General features: G+C 45.1%; 1 protein-coding gene across 1 annotated transcript in view; it reads right to left on the reverse strand.

The window, feature by feature from the left end:
- The window catches only part of LOC117605627 (uncharacterized), a 178,462-nt gene that overhangs the window by 146,145 nt on the left and 5,742 nt on the right, over nucleotides 1-26,575 (reverse strand). The window contains exon 2 of the mRNA XM_034327158.2: nucleotides 17,065-17,252. The gene's annotated coding sequence lies outside the window, so the exon portion shown is untranslated. The remainder of the gene's footprint in view (nucleotides 1-17,064; nucleotides 17,253-26,575) is intronic.

A 26,575-nucleotide genomic window follows, 5' to 3' on the forward strand; every position in this document is an offset into this window, starting at 1 on the left:
GAAACGAACGATGTATCCATTTCTAAACGGAAGTCAGGGATCACAGGGTGAATTTGCTACGAAGAAATAGTCGAAAACCACGAGGAACGGTACCCAGAGCGCAAAGGAAGATCCCATCGGTGTCCAGAAACGTTCGCCAGAACTGGTGGCGTAACCTAAACCTTCTTTTCCCTCTTTGTCTCTCAGTTTCTATCGAAAATCCCTTCGGACCGTATTCCTTCAACGATAAAGACTCGGGTGATAAACTACCCCGAGGCACCCTCCGTTGCCGAAAAATCGTGCTTTTCGAGCGGACCAAGGGTGAAAAAAAAAAAGAAGGCAGGAGCAAAGAGGGGAATAGGTGCGCCGGTATGGTAGGTGCCGGTAGTACCGGCACCTAATCAAGCAATAACTATTTGTCAGTTCCCCGGGCAACCTAAATCCAAGCTAATTCGACATCCGTGTCGGACACAGATTCGCTATCGGGTATCTCTTTCTATCTGGACGACAGCATATTCGCATTAGCCAGCCCCGCAACCCACGCTCGATCGACTCTCTCGACCACCGTCAGCACTCTCTCTCCCTCTCTCTTCGATGTTACCCTCCTCTGATACTCCTTCTACCATCAGGACTCTCATTCACTCCAACCATCCTCCCTTTCGCCACCCTTCCTTCCTTCGTCCTGTTCACCTTCTCCATCTATTCCGTCTACGCTTTCCACCCTTCTTTCTTTCTCCAACAAGCTCTCTCCCGTTTTCCACTCTCCCACTTAACTCTCTCACGGTGTCCCTATTCCCGAATCTCTCTCTATATCTCTCCAGCGATCCCCTGTGCTTTTGCGTTGATCTCTCGTCGCTGTCGACTAAGTACGCCATATACCCACGTGCATCACACCATAGGACCAGATCTCGACACGATTAGGGCGGTACTCAATTCGACGTTTCGTCGATTCGGTCCCTCTTTCTTTTCTCCAACGATCACTGCCGTTATATAGGGAATCCTCCGATGCGTTTTTCCCGGCCAGCCGTAAATGCGACAACCCTTTCCGTGTGAGCCAGAAACTGCCACTCCGGCTGATTTTCTATCCTACCCCCCTTTGCACGCGCTCCGAATCGCTTCGTTTTGATCCTTCTTTTTCTTTTCCTACCCATCTCTACCCTCCTACTTCTTCCGTGTCCTTTTTTCAAACGCGTTTAATTAATTTTAGTCCACCGGATTCGCGCTATTCCCACATGTGTCTCCTTCACTTCCACTCGTGGAGAATTCTGCAGGATTTTTCGCCGAATTCGCGTCGATGTAACTTTATTATTTACAACGAGGAGCGCTGACAAATTTCCATCGGACGGGGGACAAAAATCGTTGTTTGCTTTCGTTAAAACGGCTCGAAAGGCGAATAAATACATCGTTCGATACGTAACGAAATTAGAATTTATAATTTCCTTTTGGTACGGATTTTCAATCGATTCCTCTGTGTGTGTTTTTTCTTTTTTTTATGTTTTATTCCGTTTCGCTTCATATGATTCGGTTCTCTCCAATCAAGTGCGATTTGTAAACGTTCGAATTCATTTCTTTTTTCTCCTCTGTTTTTTGGATTAAAGGGACGCTGTGGCCCGCTTTTATCCTTCCTTGTTGCAGAAATCGGCATCCTTTTTTCCGGCCGGGAAGCTCGACAACGCGTGGAAATAGATTTCGAAATGAAACACAACAGGCAGCGGCGGCGGTGGAACGCTTGAATCGCGCCAACCACCGGAATAATTCCGAACAAATATTATTTACAACGCTATTAAAGTTCATTGGCGCAAGTGTGCTGACCGTGTTAAACGGCGAACATTCACGGCTCGTCCGCTCGTTGCTGGTCCCGGATGTAAATAACAAAATTCCTTTTCTTTATCCGTGTTATACAGTTTCCATGAATGACATTTTTCTTTCGATAGAGTAGGAATTTTCCCTTATTTTTATCCTGGCTATTTAAGATATTTTACTAATTGGTTTATAAAGTCGCGTAGAAGATTCAACCGGTAACTGGTATTCTAAATCTTACTTCGGTAAAAGGAGAAAAAGAAGAGAAACGAGGCATTAAGAGGATTATAAATATCGTCGAAGACTATCGCTCAATTAGCACCAGGTATCCGGTGGTTATCTCGGAACGCACGCGAATCACGGTAGAGCCCTGTTTGCAAATTAAGGATTCACCGAATGTAACTTCCTGTACGAGACGCGTTTAATTCGTAAGAGCACGGAATGACGTGTTTTACGAGTTGGTTGTTAAGCTTTTCAGTTACAAAACCGGATTCGTGTTTGTTCCTCCGGCTACAGATTAATCGAAATCCGTTCTCGTTTCTCAGCCTCGTCGAATGCTCGGATTCCTCGCTACGCAAGGTGTGTCGCTTTCCATCGAATTCCTCTTCGGCAGATCATTTGTCGTTTGAATTTAAATTATTACCAAGACGAAAAATTACTGAATTCAAATTCAAAAAAAATATATCAAGTGACCAGGTAGTAAAATTGTTTGCTGGAGAAAGTTGCATTCATTCGACAATGTTGATGCATCCATTAGCCAAGTTGGCCAGTTGCAGCCGGAAAAATCGTCGAGAGATTATCATAGTCGTTAATCATCCTGGCGTATGGTGCACCATGATGCTCTAGCGAGATCTAGATACTCTATCATACAAGAAAAGGATGCACGGATGTCTCCTTTGCAAATGGCATGCATATATAAAGGAATCTTAACGAAATCAGAGAAAGTCCGAAGAAAGAGAAAGCATCTTAAACGTATTTGTAATGAGATATTACCAGCTTCTTAATGAACATCTTTATCGAATTAATTAATCATTCGTGTTTGAATTTCAGTTGAATACATAACGAGGACACAGATGAATGAAGTAGAAAGGAAAAAGAGAGGAAAGGTATGTAGTTAGGCGGAACGGTAAACACACGTTTAAGAGATGGTAGAATCGTAACGAGTTCGAGGCATCGCGTTGCTCGGCCTGCCTCGGTGTCTGCCATTTTCTATCGTGGAAACCAATTAACTCTAATTATCGATATCCCGAGCATTAACGGTGGCGATGTGCTGCAGGTGGGGCCTCGTTGATGGCAATTAAAACGCGATCGAACGTCTCGGAAATTGAAAAAGCAAGGAGAAAAGACGAAGGCGAGAGCTGGTGAACGTTGTTCACCTGGAACAACGCTCTCCTCTCGTCCCTTCTTCCCTCTTTCTCTCTTTCTCTGGCAGATTTAATTCCTTCAAGGAGAGATCAGGAATCCACGAGTGAAACGAAACGAAACGAAACGAGAGGAAAGAAACATGGAGCAACAGGGATATCAGAGACGTATGCACGGACGAATATAAATAGACGGCTACCTACGTAGACGTCCGTGGATGTCCTGGGTGGGTTCAATTAAGCCCCCATTACACTTTTACACGGGGCCGCATTAAAGCTCGCAGCTGGTCGCGAAGTCAGATATTATTTATCGGTTGACTTACGCCGAGCTCATTTGCCCGGCAAAACGACCAGCCGGAGAAAAACGACGGGGAGCACTTACGTTCCTCTCGACGATACCATTGGCCGATCTCGGTTAAATCTCGAAGGTGATTGGCCGTGGGTGCCGGTTGGAAAGTTCGTCTCACGAAACGGCCCCGGCCACCGCCGCCACCACCACAGATGATAGAATATCTTATTAGTCGGACAATGGGCAATCAGAGACGCCATACAGCCTCTCTGTTAGCGGTCCAATCTCTCTCCTTCTCTCTTACACTCTCTTTCTCTTTCTCATTCTCTCGTTTTCGATCTTTTGGTTAGGTCGGTGCACGTCACTTTGTCCTGCACACGAGCTTCGTACCTATTCAAGGTCGCCTGGATTCGACTTTTGACTCGGCTGTCAGATACCGGCTAATACACCGCTGCCTCTGGACACACCTCTTCCAATCGACACCCATAAGAACAATACGCGTAATTGGATAGTGCCGAACTCCAGATAGAACATCAGAGAAATTGAGATTTTCCCGGATCGCAATCAGTTCCGTATGGTCAATGGTATCGTTCGAGCCACAGTGAATCGTGAACTAATCACACGATGTATATTTTAGAATTCCGTGAAATAATATTCACGATTCTTCCGAGGTGAAAATTCACGCTCGAGATATTTTCGGGTAAAGACAACGATTCTCGCCGGCGGATAACGAGCTCTCGAATAATTTGATTTACGACGGATACGATTAAACAATGGCCGCGAATGCGCCCCGTCGCGACGCGTCTCGATTCAATCGCGGTTCAGAAATCGATAGCGGAAGGAGCGGTTCGATCGTTAGCATCGCGACAAAAAAAAAACACGAAAAAACAGAGAGTTTCGTTTCGGCGAGGATAACGAGTATAGTAGTAACTGCGCGACCGATTGGTGTTGGGATAACAAGACGTTGCGCGGATTGTTTCGCAGACAGCAACCGTTTGTTCGGGTTCACCATTGTTCGCGACCGAAAACGGACCCGAAGCGTTGTTCCCTTCGCGACAACCGGGTATATTTTTGCACGCGATATCTCATCGGCGACGCGTGAAACAATTTTTGCACGCGTTGCGTCGCGACTCGCGAAAATTTCCGCGAAAACACAGTTACACCGGCTGCGTTTCGAAAGCTTCGCGTTTGTTTGTCCGAACACTACGGTTCTCGTTTTACCGAGTTACCGTGAAACATCGAAATTTATTTCAGAAACGTGAGCGTATTTTGTCATTCGATATTGCACTACTTTTTATTCGCTGAAGTTAACGTGACATAAGGAAAAACGAAATAAAAAGTGTATTATAAAATATTTCACAAATTCAAATTGATTTTAATATTTAAACAGAGCGAAACTTTTTCTACCGTGTCTTTTCAACCCTCCTTTTAACTTTTACACCACATTTCCCACTCACCCTGCACACTATCTCAACGAAGCATTCAAGTTGGAAACCCACAAAATCTCCAAAGTACGATTCACACCCGATGATCGCTGATTCTCCGAAAACTACTGTCCGAGGGTAAAAGGGAAGATAAGTCGGTCAAAATCCCGAACAGTAGAATCGAGTCAGGCGCGAATCACATGAGATACCGGTCACTTCTCTGCGAAGCCGAATCTATCCGCGAATCTCGATAATTGAGGTCCATGGATGAACCGTATCCTAAGGGGAGCCTAAGAACGAGAAAAAAAGCCAGCAAAAAAAGGTGAAAAAAAGCACGAGGGTCCATGAAGAGTCAGAGAAATCTCCGCGTGACGTTCAGATTATAGTCGCGATAAAAAAAGAAAAAGGGAGCAGAGAAGAGCTGAAGAAGAAAAAGGACTTTCACCGAAGTAAAAGATAAGCGTACGAATAGTTATTTGTGAAAGAAAAAAAAAAAATTAAAATTGTCGGTGGTGCACTACGATAATTCTCCCTTATCTATTCCTCGTTGCGGCACGAGTCACCGGAAAGCGGCTGGGTATCCAGAATCGCGGCCAATAACGATAACTCGATGTGGAAGTCCGAGATCGAGCGATTTACTCGCGCTGTGAGGAATCTCTTCAGGTTCAGAGGGCAGCGCCCTTGCTGCGCGTTAACTCTCCCCCGCTGGGCGCACCGACATGCGATGCTACGGGGTTGATGAATGGATTGGGCATAACACCGGTACGGGGAGAGAAGTTCGGAAGTGGAGATCTCGCAGAGGCCATTGGGGAATCGCGATGAGCGATCGGGCATTGGCGCAAGACGACAAGCGCCGATTCCGAGCGTGCGTGGGTGTACCAAAAGTATCTCCAACCGGGCCAACTTTTCGATCGTTCGGCTTAAACAAATGTGCTGCTTCTTTTCGAACAGGGTTGCTCGTTTCTACAGGATAATTCCAACCGTCTCGAATCTTGCTCTGTGCTTTTTCTTTATTTTCCCTCGATTCGATGTTGCGAACCATTGTTGTTTCGAGGAATGGCCGCGTTCGACACGACTTACGAGTTGTTTCTTTCCGACCATGTACGGGGTGGAATAAGGTTTCGTTTTCGAAGGGATTAGATGTAATTCAAGAATTTATTGTTCTTTGAAAAATTCTTCTAATAAAGTGTCGTTACGACGCGTAATCCACGATTACCAGAGATTAAGGAGAAATAAAGCGGGTGTAAGGTAATCATCGCAGGGGTGAGGCATGGAAATGAAAGGTTCCTCCGATTTTCTCGTTGATTGCGTTAAAAAGAAGGGAATGAAGGTGAATGACGCGGCTCGTAAAGACACCGGTACATATCTTCCTCGACCGTGAAATAAAAATATCACGCTGTGAATTGGCCGGTGAGCACGGGTGATTTATTAATTCGATTAAACCCCATAAGAAGCCGTACCGGTGGTTTAATCTTAGTTGAGTGCGACCGGTCATTTTTATATAGTGCGTGCTCTCACGCGAACCACTTTATGCGGACAGATTGAAGCTCGCATAAACGTTCCTCTTCGACAACTAACAACTGCATACTATTAAAGATCCTACCATTAATGGGTAATCTATTATAATGCGAAACTGTTTGGACATTTATATTACGCTTATAACTTTTTACTTGCAACACTGTTGCTGCTTCTTTCTCTTTTTCAAAACAATTTTATTCGTCGAAAGTGGATCTACTTTTTCATCAGAGAATTTTAATTGGAACCCGCTTATTGATTGATGTTAACACGGGACTATAATCCGAGTTTAAAATTACGTACAATATTTTAGGTAGGGTTAATTAAGTAATTCCGGTCGTGACGCGTAAAAATCATCGTTTCGTTTTATCTCGAACAGTTACTTGTTACACTGTTTAGCGGTGTTACCGCGAAAGAGAGGGGAAAAAAGGAGCACTCGCGAAGACACGGAGCATGGAAATTGCTCGACGAGGCAATTTCTATGCATAACACGAGAGTAATGGGAAATAATTAACAGGGCTCTGGAACGATAATTTTTTCTCACCCGGTACACGCGTATCTGCCTGCTATCGAACGAGTGGCTATTAAAATTATAAATACGACTATTATGTTTCATTATACCGAACCAATTAACGTAATGTCCTGGCATCGATTGATGCCGATACTCGCTAAACTCACAAATATGGATTTCTTTTAACTTTACGATCTCGTTTTCACTTTAATAACATTCATTATGGCAGATTAAATTTTTCATACTTTCCTCTTCGAATGAAACGCAATTAACACGTGTTCCTTTTAATATCTAAATAGATTTTTGGAAAAATTCTCTACGAAAAAGTGTTACAACAAAATGTTGAAAACACAACATTTCAATTCGTCAATTTTTGATAAGTTCAGCGTTCAGGTTCAGCGTTTTAGGCAAAGATAAATATACCGATCCATCTAAAAATAGAAAATACTAAGTCACTTTTAATCATAAAGAGACGGAAACTATTCAAGCTGCACAGATAGGAATTCAATTTACGAGTCGATTAATTTCGAGACACTTTGCGGTGTTGAAAGTCAACGAACGCCCACACCCTCGAACGTTTCGTTCTTATTAAAAAGACGACACGGCTATCAAAGCCGCTTCTCTCTGGACATCGGAAACATTTTACCCGCGCAACATTACGCCCGTCAACGGTTATCTGCGAAATCAGCGAAAGTACATTAAATTACACGTCCGCCGCGAAGCGGACTCTGCCTTTCATTTCGTTGCTGTCAACGGGTAATCGTGGCCACCTTCAGCAAAAACTGACCATCGCGAGTTCGTTAAAACGAAACGCCGCGCTAGAGGATCCCCGCCTTGCTGGAATCGAAAGATCAATGAAGATTTCTGATCATCCGGACGGTCGATTTATTAAACTGTTGCGTAAGTTTTAATCGCAAGAAACTCTCATTAAAAATCTTACATCATAAACCTGTTTCGGTGAAACGTGATTGATGGTGAATTGTATTATTAAACAATTGCGAAGTGTACGAAAGAAATGACAAATTAAACGATCTCTTGAGAATCGAGACCACACGGAGCGATAATTTCTTCCTTGTATAATTTAAAACTGAAATCGCAACAAGGCAAATCGATTTGGAGACAGAAACAATTCCAAGGAAGTCCATCGCCTAAGCCAGGCCACAATCGCGTCATCTCGGCGGCCACTTTTAAGATACCGGTCACATAACCGCAAGATTTTCAATTTCCTCGTTATCCTTACGTGGCCTCCCCGAGAGGGCCGCGGGCATATCGAAACCCTCTCTCTCTCTCCCTCTCTGGTCGCCTCGTCCGCTGCATTCATTAACGTAACACGATTTATCAATTAGCGTAAAAGGCAGCGATAGATAGTCGTTCTGATATGTTGCCCCGTTCCAGCTACGCGGCAACCCCCTCCACACCCTTTGGCCCGTCGCAACACATTCGCTTTGAGCCTGCATACACGCGAGCACGCACTTCCGTGGACCGGCCACACGGACGATTCCTGCGGATCGTTGTACACGAAGACCGGATTCGTGTGCGGAAACGAATATCGTGTGCAGGGATGTGCGAGAGAACGCACGGCTCGCTGCATGTACATCTGCACTCGTGTACCGAGTGCGTCAAGACGAATCCATGGGGGTTGGCAGGGTGTTAACGGGACAAGTTTTCAGTAGTGAACAGGCTTTTCCAAAGTTCCAAGGTTTTTCAACCTTGTCTATTTGAGAACAGGGGAGGTGGACCACACAGGAAGAGTGTTTCGAAATCGAATTTTGTTTCAAATTTCTATAAGTGATCAATGATTTCTTCGGATCAATAAAGTTATTGAATGAACAATGAAATCGATCGATTCGCGATACATAGTAAACACGTGAGGATATATACGGATAGGAGGAACGAACACACGTTCGTTTTTCCACTCTGCCTAAAACCGTCGGCGAGCAAAGCATGCGAGGGTGTAGCGAGCGTATACTACGTACATACGAAGGGGTTGCACACGCTTTCATTAATGGAAAAGTGGCATTTCGGGTTTTAAGTGCATATTCCAGTTCACGCAACACTCGTGCCGCTTCTTTTCCCTAGCCACCCTGAAAACATATCGATGTTCTGGAGGTACGTCCGATCGAAACGACGTACCATGGAATGTGAAGTTTTAATTATTTTAACAACACTCTTTCTAATGATTAGTGCGCCCTTACGACTGGTATTTGTATTGAAAATTTACTACCTTATGATTTCCAAGTTGGATGGTATAAAACATAACCACGCGAACGCGTTACAAGGAGGCTCTAATTTTCACAGAAATTCGAGTACCAGTTAGTTTCGTCGAAAACAGGGAACGAACTTTCGCCATTATGAAATTAACGTAAACAGGGAAAAGTTCATCCGTAGATGGTGGGCGCAAGAAACTTTTTTTTCGTTCGATCGAATTTATTCGTGCACGGCAAATGATATCCCTCGTTTTGTTCGTGAAATTTTCCCGAATAAAGTTTCAGCGTCGGTCGAAACGATCGCACGAAGGAATTAGAGGGTCGATTTTCACCTGCGAGGGAGACTGTCGGGAAGGACTTTCTCGTTTTGACGCGGAGTTTCATTCAGTGCCGCGATACAATGCGCGGAAAATAAGTTGATTCGATTTCGTATTAGCACGTTCGGTTACATCGAACGGCCATTAATGTTGCAGCCCGCTAACCTAGTTTGGCCCGTTAATGACGTTTTATTTAAACACATTCGCCGGGACCGAATACTAAAAGGAAAACCGCATTTCGCGCTCGTAGAACGAACAATCAATCAAAATACGGAATCGAAGCCGCCGTGGCTGATTGATTGTTTTCTCTTTATTAACGAGTCTGACTAACTAATTGATTAATGACACGCTCCACTAATAAGCCAGCTGACAAAATACCGTAATTAATATGTAACCAACTTCTAGTCTAATCCCAATCGATACGTATTTAACACTGCTGCGCTTAATACTGTCCGTCAATCGTGATTTAAGACAGGATATCTGTTTGTGCAGTTAGTTTCCGAATCGTTGTAAAATTATTTGACTTTCATTTCGAGATCCTAACTTCTGTTAACACAGACGCACGGTCAAGTATTAATTTTGTTATTACTGCAGCGCCATACTGAACACGGATGTTACAATAACAACCTGCCCATTTGTGCGTTTCTGAAACGTTGCCGGGGGATATTATACGGGCCCTTAAAATAACTGTAATTTCAGTCGAAACTGCGCGAGTCTCGAACCAACTTGTTACCGTGTCTATACTTTAAGGGTCCTATGCGAAAAAGTGGGAGTGATCGTTTCACTGTGAAGTTAGAATACCATACTTGAAACGCGAGAAGCCAAGCAGAGTATAGAGTGCAACGTTCTATAACAAAATTTCTTTGGAAGAATCGTGTCGTGAGTCGAGGACTCACGAAGCTTAACGATCGCAAAAAAAAGGTTGGAGCAGTTGGCTTTGGTGGCGTCGACTCCCGAGAGCGGAAAATCGAGATCGGCCGGGATCATTCGTAACGGAAGGGTGGCGTGAGACGAGAAACAAGGACGATGGAACAAAATCGGCCAAGGAATTAATTTCTTCTTCAATAACAGTTTCGCGCCTCGCTGCGCACCGATACCACTTTCGTGGCCGCGATCGTCCTACAGCTACGACCGCCGACCGGAAGTGGCCGGCCAGAGAGAAGAAACCCAGAGAGGGAGGAAGGAAGATGAGAACCTGCAGAACATTGCCGGAAAAATTCCGCGGGTTTCGATCAAATTGACCATTGAACCGCTGTGTTGGTGAAAAAACTGGGCCGCAGGTGTCGCGGAACCGATGCCACGGTTAATTTCTTCCTTCGATTCTTGTCTTTCTGCTCCTCGAATTTTTCTTTTTTCTCTTAACGATCCGGAAAGAGTCACTCTGCTCTTCTTAAGGATATCCTGCTTTGATTTTATTTTCTTGCCTCGCGACACTGTGTTGACGTTTGGTCGACTGATTCGATTTCCGTTTCCTTCGACATCAACTTTGAAATTTGGTACATTTCAAGAATGAATCGTTCTGTGTCTAAAGCCTCGTCGCGACTCGTTTCGCGAGCTTTCATCTCGCGTGCCAAGGGGTGTATCCGACGTCGAAAGGGTGCCCCGGTAGCCAAGCGACAACTATATTCACGGGGCGCAAGAGAAAAGGATAATCTGGACGTGTAATCGACGTTCGAGCGATGCGCTTCCTTAGACCGTTTCAATTAACCGGAATCGTGTAATCCGGCTCGCGAGGGTACATCGAGTGCGAGCGGACTCGCGTTCCGCAAGGAATGCGAATAGCAGGGGCGTGTCGACCATTTGCGAGAAGGATCGACAGACTGTACGGCGAGCGCGATGAAAGAAGACAGGCTGGAAGAGAACGACGACGGACAAACAAATTATCCGCTTGAAGAACGAACGGGGAAAGAGAAAGGTATTAAGAAACGAAGAAAGACCGTTGCGTGGAGGAACGAACGAAAAAGAGGAGAAAAGGTAACGTCTGGCCAGATCGGTACCCATAGTGGCTGGTAATGAAGGTGTTATTAAATAGATTGAGATTAATTGCGTGATTAGTGCTTTATGTGTAATTGGATAGGGGGATCGAGAGAGGCGGAATTAAATTGGCGTTCGTGTACGTGTTTATATCCTGAGTCTTCTTCGACGCTGAAGATCTTGGCTCAGCTTCGCGAACTTCTGCTGAATCGAACGATTCGTTCTCCATTTTCGACACACAGATTCACGCGATTAATGAAAATTTACGAAATCTACTTTCTACCTTAGAAATTTCACTTTTTCACACGGTTCAAGGGGTGGTCGTGGCGCAACTCTCGGTTGCCCGCGGCGGTTCCGACGCTGAGAACACTCGGCTGCGATTAAATCTATAATTAGCCGAGTATAAATTACGACGCGGACTCTTCTCGTTGGGAATTCGAACGATATTAAAGGGGATTAATTTGACGAGCAAGAGAATCGACGGCTGGCGAGAGAAGCGTGGAGGTTCGAGCGATTAGTCATACTCGACGAAGAAATACATAACAAGAAAGGAAAAGAATCTAGCTGAAGATGGAAGGAGGGACATTGAAATAACAGCTGACCTTTGCCGGGTATAATGAAGAGGCGAGCGAGAAAGCGTGAATCAGGGAGACGAGACGAAGGCTGGATGAAAGAGGTCGTGAATAGGTTGAAAGATGAAGGGAAGCCAGAGAGAACGGGTTAGTAGTTTATCGAATTAAGGCAATTAGCGGTACAACCATTCTTCGGGCGTACCACTTAACCGACTATCTCTGTGGACATTCGAAAGCTTTTCGGTTTCCAACATGCAAGATAATCCTGACGTTTTAAGGCACCATTCACACGTTCCTTTATTATAGCATCCGGACAAGGTTGCTTAGATAGCGGCTTGTAACCGATTCATCGAACTTCTTACGTCCATTCCCTCTTGTCAACACAAATTTCCAATAAATTGATCTTCCGACCGTACGTTATGTTTCTATGTCATGTATTCACTACCAGTCGTGCGCCTTTTGCGACATCCCTTAAAACGCCATCGGTTGCATGTACTTGCGCTGGTCACCCTTTGTAACATCGACCAGCTGCCCCGATTGGCTGTCGCCGACTTCGAGAAACGATCCACAAGTCAGGTACCTGTATGACCAGGCATTCCAACAATTATCATTTTACCAGACAGAACTCTATTGAAATAAATCAAGAACCACTCTCTTAACAATCACAACCTACTCGAACACTCTCTCTTGACTTTCACAATCTCCATACTTGGAAATAATTCTTAAACCTACCTTCAACAAAAAACGAAGAGCACGAGAAAACAATGTCGATGGTGTCGTTTAAAACCTGACACGATGCACCGAGTTTGTGCAGCGAAGCGATAAACAATTTCCCGAATAAAAGTGCGCGTTCCATTTGCGAATGATTAACAGCGATGAAACGAGGCTCGATAGAGAAGAGAGGGTGCATCGAACAGAACTAATCGTTTCGTTCCCATACTTGCGCTCGAAAGGATCGGTGGCCGGCTAATGGAGTTGAAAACAATTCGGTAAACACGAGAGTTGATTTCTTTTGGCCAACGGGTATCGTGCTGACGTTCGTTCTCCTCGTGTTACAAATCGTTCTACACCATCGTAAACGGACTATACAAATTTGCCACGGCTATCCTTGGTCTATCGCAAAAAACAACCGACCATATTGTCCACACCAATGTTTCGTTTCCCTTAACGATAGTTGCTGGTAGTTAAAGGGATGTTTTCAGATTTCCAATTCTGTTTCGAAAACAGAAGCGCTATGACTTTGGTAAAAGTTCGTTTGCGAACGTGACGGTTAGATCCTACAATATTTTGTGAAATATTTAAGAGTATAAGAATATCATATTTCCAACTATGCATTACTATTCACCAAATTATAATACACATTGCTCTCGAGAGATCATATTCGTATAAAGTATAATTTTGTATCTACATTAATGTCATTCCTATCATTGTCTGTTTAAGTTGTAATAAGTTGGTATTAGAAACGTCACGAAAATTTCCAAGAGTTTTAGCATAAACTTTATACAATTTTATAGCAAATTACACGAACCAGGAAAAACACAGTTCTTCGAAAACAACGAAGAAGCTCTATTAATGCACCGGAATATTTGTTCCATCAAAATGATAAAAAAACGAGGGAACACAGTAGCAAGAGCGAAGTTAGGTAAAATCGAAAATCCGGAAGCGGAAAGTCCGAGACTTTCCCCCGACAAAGGGTCGACTTTTCCCGATTTTCACATTTCGCGCACGTTTCAACCGGCCGGTCCTACCACCGGAAACTCTCTTTTAATTTTCCGCCAAATTCGAATAAAGTTGCCTGGCCAAGCAGAGTATTAGGGCCGGGATTCGGCCGCGCACGTCCGCCAGCAACATTTTAAACTCGCATTTCACTGGCTTGAGCCCTAACTTTATCCTCGCGAGCCGCAACGCAAGGGTTTGAAGCCCCGCGATGCGACAACGTGTACCATCAAAACGAGATTCCGATGGTGGACGCTGCCAGATTCGAACAGAAAGGAAAGTTCCCCTCCCATGTACTGGCTCTGCAAGTTCCTCGCTGGACTACAGACCCCCCTTTTTTTTTCATTTTTGTTCCTACCAAACCGCGGTTGCATACAAATTTTTCAGGGATTTTAATTCTACACCGACGGTGTTTCTTTCCGATTGTATACTTTGGTGTTCTTAATCCTCTATAAGCCGAATTTTTAATGTTTGCGAAATGCAAATAATGAAATATCTTTACAAGTATTTACAGTACCGATTTAAAAATTTTTCATATTTTTATGCGAAAGAAGATTTATTCGTTACTTTAATAACAGTAAAGGGTTCAGAACAATTTAAATATCATTTCAGTATTTAATTAAAGACAGAGTAAGGGAAGAAAATGTTGGATAACAGAGTTTTAGTCTACTTAAAAGCTTTTCCATATGTGCAATTGCATATTTTTCCATTTCAATGGAAGTGCAAATCTTCTTTCCCGGCTAAGTAAATCTTGAGAATACTGTGGATCGTTTGAAAAGTGAACAATTCGCAAGATTCTTAGAAAACAGTCGACATAGTTCACATACGTTCAATGTACACGGAATATAACAAAACACAAGAAACACTGTCAGCGATGTAGATTTACCGACAGTGAAGTGCATAATTCCTTTGTGATGCTCGTCGACACTGTCACAAATTCTTCAACTCGCTCCCTGTTTTCCCTTTGTCCCTCCTATTTTTCTACCTTCCGAGTCGTCGAGTAAAAAGAAGACATACGAAGGTTTCTAAGAGCGTCTCACCCTCTGAGAAACTTTTACAAGAATACTGAACCATAACGATAAGTTCTTCCCTCGTGACGAGTGACATAATTCTACGGAATCAAGTGTATCGCCAAATTATTTCATTCCATGAAATAATTTTCTTTTTTCAGTAAATTCGAAATATTTTCCGGGAATTTTTACTCGCTCGCAGGGCTTCTTTCAAACCATTTCCTTCTTGATATTTGCTTACAGCCGTTGAATTCCGACACGTTAATGAGAATCGCGCGATTAATTACAATTTTTCGCAATGCACCTCGCCGTAATTAATTAAATACGGAACGAAGTCTGCGTGGTAGTTACCGGTTCGAACAATGCGTTACATTTTCGAGAAAAGTTTCATCATGAACGCGAACCCGTCACGAAGAAATCGGGCATTTAACATTCATTAAAACGCAATTAAGAAATATTTCTTATTCTTGCGAAGGAATTTGAAAAGAAACGGAGAAACTTGGTCATAGAAAATCTGGGTCGTAAAGGGTAGAAACTGTAACCTACAAGCGAAATGTATGTATGTTCAATAACCTCCGCATCAGAAACACCCTGCACAACCCTCTTTGGAATCTCGTGGCACGACGAGAAAATTTTCGATCTATTATCACCGCATCGTATCGCTTATCAACGAGTTCATCGGTATCCTCGGTTGGGATTCGAGATCACGCTCTGTTTCGTATCAAACGATAACCTCGAAATCGTTTGGCCGCGTGCTCGAGCAACGAGCTGGATGAAGGAAAGGGTGGAGAGATGTAAGGGTGGCGAGGCGAAGGAGCAGCCGGAGAAGCTGGAGGACAAGATAGAAGAGAAAAAACGGAAGAAACGAGTTGAAAAGAGAGAGAGATGGCCCCTTCTCGGCCCTATTAAAAAGCCCGTTTCTGCCTCCGTTTCTGAAAGCCTCTTACGGCACTCGAGGCAACTGCGAAAGCACTTGAAAGCTCCTGAAAAGCCCGACAACACTTCCCTGGTTGAGTGCCGCGTCCCGCCAGCAGGCCGCTGCGACTTCGCACCCTGTCACCGAGACACGGACCTACTGCGAGCCCCTCTCTCTGTCGCAATATCGCCACTATCCTATGTATTAAACATCGACTGCCCACCCACTACCTCTCACCCTTTCACCCTCTCGATGCTGCGACCGCCACCGAGCCACCCTATCCACCCTTTTCCCACCTACCCGTGGAATCTCTCTCGGACAGACTTCGACCGCGTTCAAGCAACCCTTTGTCCAGTGAAACGTGACATGCTGCAACTAAAGCTGCACGAAAGAAGTTCATATCTGATTGCCAAGACTTTTGTAGCATTTCTCAGTGCAGATTCGATATCTGCTGTGAGTTGTTTCGTCATATAAAAGATTACTAATTAAACGAACAAGGGGGTGGTGTTTAAAATTAATTGAAACACGACATTTCTACTCGATAGGTGTTCGTCGAACCGTGTTAGAAACACTAACGAAAGAACGAGCGATGAAAGATCCTCGAGAGAGGAAAGAAGAAGAAGGAGCAAAGGGGAAGGAAGAAAAAAAGCAAAAGGGACAGAAGGCGGTGGTAATCTGCGTGTTGAAGCGTTCTCGGGCCGGAGATAACGGGAACATACATAATGCAGTGTTTCTTCTGTGGACGAGCACCAATCGACGACGGCCTTAAGCGAAAATGGGCCAATGGCTCCTTCGCGCGAAGAAGCTTTTCCCACCCGGAGCCTTATTACAATACATTAGAATATCGCCGTGGCCGTCTGACTTGGTGCACGCCAAGAAAAGGAAAAGGAAACGTGGCTACGCGCTGATTTCACTACCGTCGCGTCGACGGAAAGTGTCCTCGCGTGCCATCGCTTTGTTTATCCAACGATCCGAGAAAAAGTGCCAGTTCGAAGAACCCTAAAATTCTCCTCGTTTCATCCTTTCGAACGAGTTAATTTATATTAAATTAAACTAAAGGTTCGAAGGTGTTCAATCGGTAGTAATCGAAAAACGCGAGTCAGTTTTGAGTTGCCATGAAAAGTAAGTAAAAACCATGTTCGCAATTAAATGAAACAATTCCTGAAATTCTTCGTGACTTAAAGCGTCCGAGGGCCGAAGGCCAAGGGGCGAGGGTCGGTTAATTTCTGGACTCCAAGGGGGTTGGTGATGTTTGAACGGGTGGCAGGCTCGCTTAATCTGGCGCAGTTTAGACAATTTAGCGCGGTTAGCCGGTTAGCGTCAAACATAACCTCGCCACTTGGCCGGGTGTAAAGAATGGCGGGCGTAATGTCGGTCCACGCACGGCTGCTGGCCGACGAGGGAGAGAAAGATAGGCGGGTGGTGGTGATGGTGGTGCGCGTTCACCGTACAGAGAAGAGGCAATGTGCTTACCGGTTACCGAAGCGGAAGGAAGCGTAGAGGGGTTGCTCGGCGCTGGAATAACCCGGCTCTTTAATTTAAAGCCGCCGGACAGTAATTAAAATAACCACCCCCGACACATACTCCTCGAAGCGGTGCCCAACTCGTTCAAGACACTCGCACCACTCCGGAGATAAGGTTCCTCGTTGCTCTCGATGGATCTGCAACAGAAAAGACGCAACGCGCGTTGTAGAGAACCAATGCGTGAATCGTGTTTCAACTGCAAGCGATATTAGGTAACTTGAGGTACGATATTAGACACTCGAAAGAGGTATACATATATTTTGTAGACTTGGAATTAACGAATATTTTATTTGAGTTACCTTATCAAGAAAAGTTTTCAATCTACAAAGAAATTTTAATGTGAAATATTTGAATTCTATCTGCCCGTTACAAAGTACGAACAGATTTCATTTCGAGCATTAAGCTTCAGTTACAAACTGTTACTAACCAGCCCGTCGTTAAAAGATCAAAAATCCTTATAAATCCGTTCGTTAATTTAAAACCGTACCATTTATCCACGTATTTCTGCGGTACCAACGCAGTATTTCAATAACAGCTCCGACTTATTTCTCCCCTTCTGGCCGCAGAATTCAGAATTATGTTACTCAGTTTCCAACAAGCCGGCCGGCCGGCACGAAGAACACCAAGCCCGATAATTACTCGCTTTCGAGTAATTTGTAATATACATCCCCTTAAATAATATGTATTTTCTTAATGAGCGCGTTACATTATACGGAGCCGGGTAGAACGAAGTTAATGCCAGTTATGCAGCCAGCAGCAGCGTGTCGAGGCTCGACCTCGTTTAACGTTTCTCTTCACGGGTCCTTCTGGTTGGTCGGCATCGCGATCTCGAGTCGAGAGGTCAGGACACGCGTCGGTTTCGAGATTGAAAATCCGATTTAATTCGTCGGCCTCCCCAGCCCCGTACTCGGCTGTAATTTTCGCGCAACCGTGCGAAATCGAGAAGGAAATTACGAGGAGAGTCAGCGGCGTTTATTCGGATACGAGCCGATTAACGATCTCGATCTCGTTGCCCGCAGTCGATTTCCAGGCGGACGGTATCGAATATCCGCGACACGTTCGCGTAACGCGGCGGGCTCGTTGCATATTTTAGTAACCGTGTATCGTGTTGTTGGATCGCGGCCATTGTGAATCAGCTGCTTCCAAGTAGTAGTAGCCTTGGAATTAAATTTAGCCGGTAGGTGCACATACAACGTGGTGGCTGATGGAAAGATCGGTATCAAATTGCTGGTAATAACGGAAATATAAGAATGGTGTTGCCGCGTGGGTTTGGCGTTTATGGTATAACGATCGGATATACCCGGAGTAATATCGTTTAATAATTCACTTAGCCCGTTACTGATGCACATGGTGCGTTTATGAAATTTGTCATAAAATACAGCTCTAAAATTTAATATGTGCATTATGTGCCATCTTTACCGAAATCTTTTCATCAGCCTTCAGCATCGTTCATAACAAACGCTATCACCGAATCATGATAGCAAGAAGAATGATTATTAACCGGATCGAGGGTACAGCTGTCCTCGCGATAATGGAAGAAGGCAAGAGGGTGACGCAAAGCTGATGCAAGTTGTGCATCATTTAATAAATCGAGGGGGCCGGGTGGAATAAAATTTCGCAAGTTATCCTGAAACGAGTTGGTATAGAGGTCGGTTGGTCGGCGAACGTATCGAGCAGCGGCACGTTTCGAGTGCAATCGTAGGTTGGAAAAAGCGTGGATATAACGTAGGCACTCAGGCGGTAGTGGCGTGGTCGAGTTCCGATACATACCAGGTGTTACGATAAATTTAAACGATATTTTATTCAGGCGGGCCGATCGCTAGTTTTCAATTTGCCGGCTCGTATATATTTCGCGAAGGTCGGTCTGCTGGAGATATGTACGAGCGAGAAGGAGGGCCGACTGCTGGCCCTACAGATGCAATTTCTTCGGCTGGTTTCGTTCGTTTCGCCCGTCTGGACCCTCTTCGCTCCCTTTTCCTTCTCGCTCCTTCCCTGGCTTGATGAAAAAATAATAATCCCGAGGGAACGGTCAGTTATGGGGAATGAAATCATCCCGGCACCGTTCGTGCTCGCCCTATCGAAACCGTACTGTTCCCTGTGTCTCTTCTCTTACGGGTGAATCTTTGTCTATCGCCTGACTTGGATTCGCCAACTGGCCAAAGGAAACGAACGCGATCGACGCTGGTAATTCGATCGAATACGATGCTAAAATTCCCGGCAACGCGAATCGAATCTCCTTTTAGAATGTTTCCAAGTCAATGGGAAAACGAGATTCGACTCGTCGAAGATGGTACCAACCTAGACCGCTTTAAGTTCACCAGGGTTTCCCAGAAGTTTGCATAATTAGGATGATGCATGTAGTATGCAAATTGTCCTAGACTTCGGCGCGAACTGCTATAAATTGCTACCCTTGGAATGGTATGTCGGTAATACAACGAATTCCTCGAATTTGTCGCTCGCGATTCATGGAACCGCGCCCCATGGATTCCTTCAACGCCAATTTTTCCTTTCTCTCATTCTTCTATCGTTGATCTTTGGCACAAACAGCCGTTGTTTTTACGCGTTTTATCGATTTAGTCTAGCGCGTATAGCAGCAACACGGTGCAAATAAAAGCCTGCTTAGATAAATATTTGAGCAACATCGGTTACGAGTACACGGTCCAGCTCAAAGGAAGATTCTATCTTTAAAAATAGCGCTTAATGGGCTGTTTCGTGTAACTATCAACAACCTTACGGTTGCATTCGTAGAATGACGTAATTGTGAATATAGGAGGAGATGGTTATACTGGGCATTTCTTATTTTAAAGAGTTGGAGTCATAGGCTGGACCTAATAGAAGAGAGGAATGAAAAGTTGTAGAGCACGATTCGGTCTCAGTTACGATGCATTAGGCGGTCGTATTACGGGGCTCGATTAACGCGAACGTTTCGGTGTAATTCCCAGCAGACACAATTGCTTAATCTACGCTTAAGCCCGCGAACGAAACAAGTTACTGCAACAAGCGCAATTCGGCCCGTGAGTAATTTCATTATGAGGCGGCGAAGAAAGGGAAACGTGTTTGCCCAAGTTTCTTAATATCGGCCGGCGTGGCGAAACGAGACGAAATTGTCCCATATTTCAATGAGGTTGAAACTCCAATCGACCTTAAATTGCGAACATTCATTCGCAATTTGCTTAACTCCCTCTCTTTCTCTCCTCTCCTCTCTATGCCCTTCTCCTTCTCCCTCCCGTTTTCGAAAGTCAAACGAGCGACCAAGCAATCAGGACGATGCAGTCGCTCCATTCAGCGTGTTTACGCGCGAAAAGGGGAGGGACGAAAAAAAGAAGGACCATTTCTCGCCTAAAAACGCGAAACTATCGCGATTTTTTAATCGAACCACCGATCGGTGCGCGAAAAATACGCTCAAAAGATATTATTAATAACGCGAAATCTGAAGGACACCGCGATAAGCGGGTGCAGGTCCAAGGATCAGGTGCGGACCGAGTACCGCAAGTATTTAAGCCGTTAAGCGTGTGTGTACAAAGGGGTAACTTAAACGAAAGGCGGAGGGTGGAAGATGGCAGCAGTCAGAGCGAGAAAGAGAGACGGAAAGGTAGATGTTTGGCTTCTACTGAAATTAAAAATATCGATTCCCATTCGCACGCCGGGCTTCATAGAAGCTCAATTCGTTTCTCTCCTGCAAGACAATACCTATTCTTCCCGCGGACAGTAAGAGGTACAAATTGCAGTTGCATCCCCCGTTCGTTCTCGGTCCCTCGACTCTCGCTGCGCAGGAATCCCAAACACAAAGGCTCTTTTTCATTTGGTTTTTCCTCCCCTTGCTCTACCCTTACCCTCCACCCTCGCCACCCACCCGCAACCGCGCCAATTCCACCCTCTCCCTCCCGCCATCGTCCTCGCGAATCAACGATCCTTCCTTCTACGCTCTGTGTTACTGTTCTCTCTCTCTCTCTCTCTCTCTCTCTCCCTACGTATGTGTGTGTGTGGGTGTGTTTGCACTCGCCCATCCAATGTGACCTATCCAAATGTATGGAGTCGTAATGGTATACATAATTGATTAATCCATTGGATTACTCGGGAAAGAGCTGCACCCCCTCCCCCTCCATCGGCGATGGAACACAGTGGTCGGAGCGAGGCAAGCCTCGCTTTCTAATCGATCGAAATAATGCCACGGCCAATCGGGCCGATTGGAAAGCAGGAATTCGGCTTCCCTGATCCCAATCGAATGATGCCGTCCGGATATGGCGGCACCGGTCGTTTCACTTAATTGAATGGTCCACCTAGCCGGGGAAAATTTATATTCCGACGGATTACTCTGTCGTTTTTCTACGCTATTATTATTTCGAAGCTAGCCGAATGGCTTATCCGGTGCGCCTGTCGCGGGACTCGATCAAATTATTCTCATTTATTCTCAGGGGACTCGTACTCTAGAGTTCAGTTATATTTTATCCCTAATTCCTAAGATACCACTCAGATTGAAAAATCAACAACTGTAGAAAAAAAGTATGTATAGATCCAGTGGTAGAAACGAAGACGAAAAGTTGTCGATCCGATAGAGTACGGGAAGCGTTCGCCAAATATCTATCCGAGCGAGTCGATCAAACACAGAGTAGAGCGTCACCTGTGCACGGTGGCTTCGCAATTTCGAAGGGGTTTCAACGATGCGGAGCGACTGTTACCCTCTTCGACTACGAGCCTTGATTAGGCTTCCGGTTAATTAATAACCTCTCGTGCACACATAGCCGTGGCCCACGTATGAATATGCATGCGGCCTGTTGTACGTTTCGCGGTGTGTGAGAGTGCCGGCCGTATTCACCAACACCGAAGACGAAGAGTAGAGGGAGAGAAAGAGAGAGGATAGAGAGGGTGCCGAGAAACGAGAGGGTGTTCCAGGACGAGGGACAAAGGTGGAGAGAGAAGGGTAGAGAAAGGGAGAAAGCAAAGAGGGGGTGGTAGAGACGAGTGGCGGAGGGCTACTTATTTGCATTCGGAAAACAAAGGGTGTGGGCCGTACTGTATGCTTGCCCCTCATTTCGCGTAACGAAGGACGAAGGGAGCCGATCAAAAGTCTTTTCCCGCCTTCTTCGTTGTACGGGTTTGAATCGCGAGTTTATGCTTGAGATTTTAATTAGTACCGCACTTCATTCCCACGCGGGCGCATTTTAAGGGTCATACCGTTGAATTAATGTGGCTGTTTATGGTTTGTTTTACTCTTTGGGATTTTTAAAGCCCACCAGAAGGAGACGCGCCCACCACCGACTTTCTTTCCGTTGCGCCGCACCGGCATTTCTGCGTTCATTATATTACCCCTGCCTGCCATTCGTCACGTCATTTCCCCCGACGAAAGCGTTCCTGATTATCGTCCAAATTGTATCCTATGTACTTCTGCTCCAAATTGATTTCGTTTCTTCTCTTAACCCTTTTACAGCCAACGCGATACTGACGTTTTCTTGGCATCGAGTATAAAGGAGTTAGCGGATCCTCGTGACAATCAACGGACTGAGGAACCCGTACCATCTGCGTTTTGGGTACACCTGCGCGTCCCTTGCACCTTATGGCGCACGAAACCGAACCCATGACGCATCGTATACGTTGTACCGACGAGCAAATTAATTTGCAAAACGATCAACAGCGACCCCAGGATAATTAAACCGCTATTATCAACATTGTTAATTTTCACGTGCGATAAAACTAATTTGTATAACCCGAGAACACCGCCTCTTATGAATACTATCCGAATGCTATCTCTAATCATCGGTAACATGTAACCACTATCAAATGATGTATGTTCCTCGCGTGTCTTTCGATCGATAAGCGATCAGAATCCTCATCGGAATGTTCTTCCGTCGATCATTAAATTCGCGCGACGTCTGCTTGTTTGCAAGAGACTCGACTCTTCTGAAATTCACTCGACCGGGCCGGAACTCGGTCGGAGTCGGTTTCTCATGTAATTTCCTGCTCGAATACAATGGCACTCGAATTGCACTGATCAACCTCGATCCTGAAACCGAGTCGAATCTCTTCGTCTGGTGAGCACTGTAAACAACCGATTCTCCGGCATTATTTAGAAAACGGATTCGCGATTACGACTACGTCGGGGACGCGCGGATGTCTTTTTTGTTCGTCTGTTCGTCGAGGAGAGCGATCGAGAAGAAAACGCGATACACTCGTGGCGATTGAGAGCCCCTGATGGAACTACTATTCCTGGTATCGGGGTAAAAACGCTGAAAATGAATTAACTTTTTGCCAGGCCTCCGGAACACCGACCGCCACGCTCGAGTCACATTCTGAGGGGGCATTGTAGAGCGTGTCACGCGGCCTCCACCATGGCCCAGGATCGCGAATTAACCAGCTTCGCTTTGACGATGAACATCGGGGCCTGACCTCGAACAGATTACCGGCTACAGGCAACCGACAACTCGCTCCTTAATCGAGGTCGCATTTTTAACAAACTTTTGCTTCTTTCCTTCTCGTTCATCATCGCTTTCGGATTATTACCGCTTTGTAAAATGGAATTTACACGTAACCCTTTGAGTTCGATGCCGGGAATTAAAGCAAATCGTCTTCCAAACAAGACGCGACCACGATAAACCCATTAAGCTGAGAGAAAAGCTTGGAGGTTGGATAGAAATTCACGTTTTAATCATCAAAACAGGTTTCAGTTGCCATGCCATTAACGAGGAGGAAGTTTTTGTTTGGTGTTATGATTAATTGCATGGAAAATTGCACGGGAGAAAGGAAAGATAAACATGGGAGAGAAAACAGGGGAAAAAGTGTGGCCAATCTAACGACAATTTTCCCACGTTCGTGCAAGATCATAAGCGTTGGTGGATTCTTTTTCAATTCGAAAAGGGGTTGGACAGTGTCGTTGCGTTACATTCCAGAGAAGAACCAATATCGATGTCTGAAACGACAAAGAAACAATTTCTATGCAAATACCCGGTGTTTTCCTGAACAGATCTCTGATCGATCGGTACATCCCCGCGATCGCGGTGTCTTCCGCTCGCAAACCGCAACGCAGCCGCGATACCACGCGAAAATCGCACGCACACGCTCGCTTTCGTTTCACTCTCCTCTCGTATTTACCTTGTGGTTTCGGTCGTAGCTTATTTAAATATAAATTACAGTCGAACGCGCCGATTATCGTGGACGATCAGCGAACGGACATGCGCGTCTCGCAGGCGTGTTCGATTCGCCTCCCAAAAAGAGACTCGATCGGCTATCGTTCGGATCATAATTGCGGCAAAGTGTGATCGCACCGGGAACGAACGATCACGAACGATCCACGATAAATCGATCTTTCGGCTGAGCACCGCTGCTTGCTCCCTTTGTGCCCTCGGATAACGATCATTCAGCGATCGTAATGGCGCGAGATTGTCGGTCTACTCGGTCCACTCGTCGTGTAAAGGCACCACACCCGGCCTGTATATAAGTACTTTTGCGCGGGTTATATCGAACGTCGGACCAGCGATGTATCAATTTCTCAGAAGACACGACCAACGGACATAATAATCTCGCGAGGAACGTCGATCGGTATCGACGTTGGCTTGGGATATCCGTGCTGGATATTGCACGGTGACGCGGCGAAAAACTGCCCATTGTTGCTCGCTAACCGTGCTTTCTTTGCCGCAACTTCTTCGATACTGCCGTGAAAATGATACTATGAACAATAACGTCTAAAGAAGTGGTAATAAATTAAATTTTAATTTTCACTGTCTTGGCGTTTTCACCCTTCGATGATTAAGGAATCGTGAATTAGCTTATTACTCGAAGAGAATTTGTGAATTATCAACGAGTAATTAATCGAATACACCCACGCAGCATTTCGATGCTCAATCCGATGCTTCGTTAATATGCAACGGAAAGCCGAATCACGTTCGCTTTGTTCTAATAACGTTTGATTTACTTGAATCGACTCTGAATAGTCGTAAATTACACGAGATTGCGGGAGCGTTGTTCGCGGTCGAAACCAACATTCCAGCGTCTAAATCTACGCATGACGAGCGGATACTCTCTCCAATACGATTGTACAAGCTCAAAGATGCGTTTTCAAGCTGCATGCGATCGATAAATACGCGAATGTACGGCAGCTGCGTAAATTTCTATATGGACGATAAAACATACCTTTAGAAATGCAAACTGGATATCGAATTCAATGTATTTTCCTTTCTCGCGTTATTGGAAATGATAGAAGGAAAGAAAAAATTTTGCAAATTTATCAAATTGACAACTATATAATCTAAACGACCGCGAGAACATCGGATGTTCACGCATCGTCAACGAATATCGGCATCGAGCGATTGATAATCGAAGCGTAATCGTCCATTCGCTGGAACAAACGTGCCGCGGACAAACAGCTTTGTCCCGTTTGATAGGCGTGTAAATATTGTAATTAAAATGTTCAATAATCATTGTCATTTTTCGAGGAACCACTTCGAGTGGTTTGCGTTACGTTATGGCTGCGTGTCAAGTAAACAATGAGCGCAATAGCGGAGCGCGTTATCGTCAATTTCGTGTCGCCACGTCCCCATTTATCATTACAGCTTTCGCACGCGTCATGCCAAACAGAACCGCGTTAATCAATATAAATTTTTAACACGCATGTGTGTAATTTATTTCACACCTCTGTCGAACGTGTTGTCAGAAAAAAAGGCCTAACTATTAATACTCTAACTGTCACGAGGATTACCGGTAATCTACGTGATTGATAAATCGTTCAATTACGTAGCAAATTAAAGTTTTTAAAAAAGAAACGGTTAAATACACGGCAAAGATACCGATAACAATTGAAGTGATCCTCGAAACGAAGTCACTTTCTCATAATCTCATCCCTCCGTAAATTACCATTTACCCTTGAATCCTTGCCGACCACAAAAGCGCCGTTCCTTGCCCCAGATCCTAGGAAACGCGACCCCTAATCCTTCGTACAATACCGGCTCGCATTCGCGACAATTTTATTTCGATTCTCCCGGCTGTGGCGCCGAGGGCTGGAGAAGCAGCCTCGGTCATATAATAAAGGCAGCGTGGAAACAATATAAAACAATAAAGGGTTCTTACCATAACCGTGCGCGGTTCAACCGGCACGATATTGTATCTACTACGGGGTGAAATGGTACTGGGGTGGACGAGAGCTGGTATAGCGATACGTAAGGTGGCAGGAAACGGGGGTGGTCGGGGGTCAGTTGTCTAATATATGTGATAATAACTTGGAGCCGGGAATCGAAGCTGGCCGGCTGCGAATCTCAGATCTGCATATATGGATTGCCGACTTTCCTCACCTCGCTCTTCCCACCCTCCCCGACAACGAGTTTCCAACCCCCTGCAAACTATACCTACGCCTTGCTCTTCCTTCGCAGCTATATCCCGCGACGATACGCGCGTGTAGGTGGTTAAAATCCTGGCTTCAATTTCTCTATTTTTAGGTCGAAAATTCAGTTGAAACCTTCGCGGAAAAACAATT

The sequence above is a fragment of the Osmia lignaria genome, chromosome 14 (genome assembly GCF_051020975.1).
Source record: "Osmia lignaria lignaria isolate PbOS001 chromosome 14, iyOsmLign1, whole genome shotgun sequence".
NCBI lineage: Eukaryota > Metazoa > Arthropoda > Insecta > Hymenoptera > Megachilidae > Osmia > Osmia lignaria.